This window comes from Aptenodytes forsteri, unplaced genomic scaffold (genome assembly GCF_000699145.1).
Source record: "Aptenodytes forsteri isolate BGI_AS27 unplaced genomic scaffold, ASM69914v1 Scaffold47, whole genome shotgun sequence".
NCBI lineage: Eukaryota > Metazoa > Chordata > Aves > Sphenisciformes > Spheniscidae > Aptenodytes > Aptenodytes forsteri.
The window spans coordinates 3,719,780-3,725,305 of NW_008794731.1; positions in this window are offsets into that span (position 1 = coordinate 3,719,780).

Genomic DNA, 5,526 nt, shown 5'->3' on the forward strand with positions numbered 1-5,526 from the left:
CGCTGCATGGGGTTGTTGTGGCCGAAGTGCAGGACCCAGTACTTGGTCTTGTTGAACCTCATACAGTTGGCCTCGGCCCATCGATCCAGCCTGTCCAGGTCCCTCTGCAGAGCCTTCCTACCTTCGAGCAGATCAACGCTCCCGCCCAACTTGGTGTCGTCTGCAAAAACTTACTGGGTGCACTCGATCCCCTTGTCCAGATCATCGATAAAGATATTGAACAAGGCCGGCCCCAAAACTGAGCCCTGGGGAACACCGCTCGTGACCAGACGCAATTGAAAAACTCCTGCATTTATTAGGAGAACCCAACAAGAATGGACATGCCCTTACTGTTAAAGCAATGGACTATGTCTCAAGAGGCCTTGGTTTAGTTTCCAGTTTAGGCTCCAAGCAAGTAGATCACTTCATCTCTCTGTGCCACAGTTTTATGTATGTAAAATGAATACTTACTATTATTGCTTGTCTCTAGGCTGTAAAAGGCAAAACAGGTCTTTTATATATTTATAGTACTTCCTGGAATGCAGCTTCAATTCCATCTGTGATAGCTGAGCAATGATGGCATAAGGTAATGATCACGTGAATGGCTAGTTATGCTGGCCCACTTATCATGGATTTGCAGTGAAAAAATGATGGGCTTTCAGTATCTGATGCGGAGTTTTTAATATTGCTGCTTGCCTGTGTACCCACTGGGGATTGCAATGTGGGCCTGATGCACAGGAGGTGTGCTGAGGCTATGGTTGCCTGACCTTCGTGTGACTTAATGCAAACAGTGAGAGAAGCAGCCTTCACTTCACTTTCCTACTGTTACGCTTGGTCAGCTGTTAACAATACCTGATTCAAACAACTGCTTACTAGACTTAATTATCCTAGCAAAACAAAGAAAGGCAGGCCAGTGAAAGTAAAAGTTGGGAAATGGCATTTACTTTTCGCTCCGAGATCTCTATCATGTGTAGCTGGTTATCATTGTATCCTTCTGAAATGTTTAGAATTGTGAAATTACATAGTACAAGTCTAACTCAAATGTCAAACCTGTATGGCATTAGCACAGCACAGTGCCTTCAGAAAGTAAAATGATGTGTGAATAAGGTGCAGGAACCAAATCTTTACAAACAAGTTATTGAGTATAATGGTCTCTGTTGTTACTGTCTCTGATAATTTTTTCCCCCCACCGTATCATGACAAAAATGTGACTTGAAGTAGCTTTTTTTCCTTGGAGAAGGAAAGGCTAAGTGACCTTGCATTACTGCAGAGCTGCTGATATGCAGCGGTATGCTTTTTGTGTTAGACTACGTGATAAAGTTGTCATTTTGTATTAGAATTTTACTATGCCAAAAATACAGCCTAGTCAGAAAGCTGCATGTTTCAATTCTGGCTTTGTAATCTTATTTTCGTTAACTTGTGCTCATGAGTATTCTCCCTGAAGTCAATGGTATGAATCCAGTCTTAATGAAATTATTGGTTGTTTATTTTTACTTATCTGGTAATTATACTTTGCTATCTGGTTCTTTTGTGACCCTTCAAGCAAAAGACTCAAGAACAGAAATAAAATCTGCTTTGCTTCTGCGCTGGAGCCAGTTCTAAAGACATGAAAAGTTCTTGTATCCTATTCTTAAAAGCATCATACAATCTGGCAAGGAGTATTCACATGGTATTATGAAGATTGCTTATATATAAATATATATATCAGATTTTCAAATATAGATGGGACTATGCGTTCAGCTATTTTTCATGAGACAATGATCTAATATTGTAACTAGTTGCATCTACCAGTAAGCCCTAAAAGAATTTTGATAAATTGAGTTATCACACACACAAAAATACAAGATTGCTAGAAAAACTAGTAAGTTGTTATTAAAGTCTAGAAATAAAGCATAACATTTACATACAGTAAATACACAATATAAATATATAATATTTATAATATATTTTACTCTCGCTACTCAAAAGCAATAAAACAACCTTGAAAGAATTTAATCAACAGAAACATATTCAGGAGGGCTGCAAAAATTGCAAATTTTGAAGCATAAGTTTCCTTTTTCCAAAATTGCTGCTTCATATTTTGGATTAAGTTCACAGAGTATTTAGATGAAGTTTATTTTCTGAAGCACAAGAGTTGCTCTGCCCTCTCCCCCATCTTACTGATACTACTGCAAATTTTACACCGTTTTTTGTTCTTTTGTGGCAGGGATCCGAAAACATCCATCCGTTTTTCAGACTCTGACTATTCATACTTATTTGTGCAAAGTATTTTCTCAGAGGTTTCAAAAACTAAGGTCCAAACTTTCTTTAAACAACTTCATAACATTTAATAATGGTTTGTATAGTCGCTTTACTGTGTGGTTTGTCCATCCTGTTTAATATAAAATGCTTGTTGCTGATTAAAGCTTGAATTAGGGGAGGGAAAAAAAACAGGAACATCCTAATAGATTTTTTTTGTTTGTTTGTTTTTCCCCCACGGGGTATGGCCAGTGATGTTAGCACAGTTCTGGGCTAGAGCTTTTGTTGGTTGTTTTGGTTTTGTTGGTTTATTTTTTTATTTTTGCTGGGGAAGAATTATGAGAGGTTTTGTTAGCTCTTGTCTCGCAGGCAAAGTAGTGCCTATTGTTTGTGCTATTAATCTCTGGCATTTGGAGTAGTTTATTTTTAAATGATCTTAAACTGTGCAGTAGCACAGTCTACTTTATTGCAGCCAACATAGAGAATTTACAGTGTTTTTCGCTAAAGTACGTTATATCAAAGGTCCAGAATTCTAAATTCTAATAAAAAGTAACAGACTTAAAAAAAAAATAAAAAATTTTTTTTAATCCAAAACCACTGTGTGCAGAGAAAAATGTGCATCCAGATAATTCCCTTACAATTAAGATGTGACATGTATCTTTTCCTGTACCATGACATGTTACTTTCTCAGTAGGATGAGACTGACAGCTTTATCACATTCAGGTTAATCATGCAGGTCTGAAGACCTTCTTTGAGAATCTCAAAGTGGAAATGTTGATTTACTGAATGCGAGCTTTTTTGAAATGTTCCAATTTTGGTCATTTGTTGCAAGCCAAACCAAATATCAAGTCAAATAGATGTTTACAACTGATGCAGGTTGACACTGTAACATTTTTCCTACTGAAAACTTGATTTTCAGGTAGGTAAAAGATCTTATTTGAAGATTCTAATTTTCTTTAAATGCTTGATTTTCTTTCCTGGTGGAAAACTATTACAAATGAAAACACAATCAGATCTTCACTCATACTTAAGTTTTTTTAATTGTAAGCCAATTTTTTGATGGAGAAGAGTAGTTTTCCAGAAGAGTCTGTAGAAAACCTTTGGACTGCACCAGTGGTTTCTCTGACTTGGAGTTTAGATGGATATTTACAATTTTATATGAACTATAGACTTAGGCCAACAGAACAGTGTGCTGGCTATAGCTTTTTTTCTGATCTTAAATATTTTATGCATGATGTATAATGGAGTTTATTAATTAAATGCCTATCTCAAATATAATAGAGGTCAAACAAGGTAAGCCTTGTTTGTTTCTATGATTACAAGTCATCTTAATTTAAAAATCCATGTATATCTTCAGAAAGGACTATAGACTTAGGCCAACAGAACAGTGTGCTGGCTATAGCTTTTTTTCTGATCTTAAATATTTTATGCATGATGTATAATGGAGTTTATTAATTAAATGCCTATCTCAAATATAATAGAGGTCAAACAAGGTAAGCCTTGTTTGTTTCTATGATTACAAGTCATCTTAATTTAAAAATCCATGTATATCTTCAGAAAAGGAGAAGGGGAAGATGAACTCAAAGGGCTGACAGTTTATATAGCGTGCTCAGAAATTAAATAAGTAGAAACCCTGGATGGATAGATAGAGAGATCATTAAGGAGTATTACTGGGGATATTTTTATCAACCCATTTAAGATCTTACATCTAATCAACTGTGAATTCATTGTCTCAAAGGCACATGGTTGATAATGACCACGTGCAAAATAGTTTCTGTGAGGAATTTAGTACAGACTATTTCCATAAGTATTGTTGGCTCAGAAATAACTGTGAAAAAGTATAAAGGAAACGTACTTCTGGGAGAAAATTCTGGTTTCTGCTCCCACTCCAGATTATTTCACCCTTCAGTATATGTAGGGTCCCACATGGTGTAATTGTTCTATCCTCTTGAAGCTTAGAATCAGGCATCTTTTCCAGTTAGATTATTTCCTTTCTGACATGATTCAGTATTTTTCTCTCATTTTCATTTCTTAAGCTGAAACAAAGTTACTCAGCCTGTTCCTGTAAGTGGCACAATAAAATAAGTGTATGTACACATTAAAGAGGTTCTAGTGGAAATCTAGTAAAAAAAAAAAAAAAAAAAGGGGGAAAAGGAGTTTTGGTAAAAACAGCCATCTCTAAGAACAGCCTAAATGATTTTGCTGATTTTTGAAATGTCTCATTTCCTGTGCAGTGATTCTGGTGGAGGAAATGGAGTTCAAATGCTTTGGTTCTGAGAATTTCTTCTTCCTTTGGAAACTTTGTAACACACATAACACGTGCACTTTTATTCCCATTGTTACACAATAAAAAGGGAACGATTACTGATTTCCTGTTCTGCTGCCAGTAGTTTTTTGTCCAGAAGCATATACTATTAATTATGTATACTGCTGGTAGAGATTCATTTTTCTTGTACAGAAGGCTTAAGTTCTTTTCCTCCCCTGGCTGTTAGATTTGTAGGACTTCTTTTAGGTAAAGTGTGCAGTGAATATCCGAGTAATTCATCTTTAGCCCATACTGGGATAAACCTCCTTACTCCAGTGGTATTTAAGAGTTCTTCCTTGGCTTTTTTTTACAGAAAACTTTTTTTTTTTCCCCCCATTTAGCCTTACTTTTGCCTTTACTTCAGATAATAGGGTCATCTTGTGTTAAGGAAAGGATGGTGCAGTCCTAATGTGATTCTGAAGATGTCTGCATGTGATCAAGATGAGGTCAAGCATTTAATAGAAAGTTCCGTATGGGAACGAAGCAGACCTCAGTCTACATGTACTGGTAGCGATCTATCTCCAGTGTTATTGGTTGCTGACCTGCCTGTAATTACACAAGAAATTCTTTGAGTTGGTAACCATGTGTTTCCAAAACTGCAAGGTACCACTAGTTAATAGTAACTTTCCTGTGAATCGTGTTTCTATTAATGACCTATGACTAGACTGAGAAATTTAGATAGTTTTAATCAATAGTGACTTCTCTCGCACTGTTTTAAAAATACAACTGTTTTGTATTTTAGAAAATGAATGAATTTTAGAAGCTTAAGACTTTCCATCTTATTAGTTCTCAGTAAGTCTCGTTTCTAGGACAGCGTGTGTAACTTGAGGTCTTTCTACTAAACCATGCTATAGTTGGTATCATCCCTGTCGTGCATGGAGAAGAACGTAAGAATTCACCGAAGAGGCAGCGCGCAAAACGTTCTCTTCTTGTGTAACACCCGCTTCTCTGACTTGTTCACGCAGCTCCAAACGGCTTCTGTGGGAACTGCGTGCTCGCCTCTG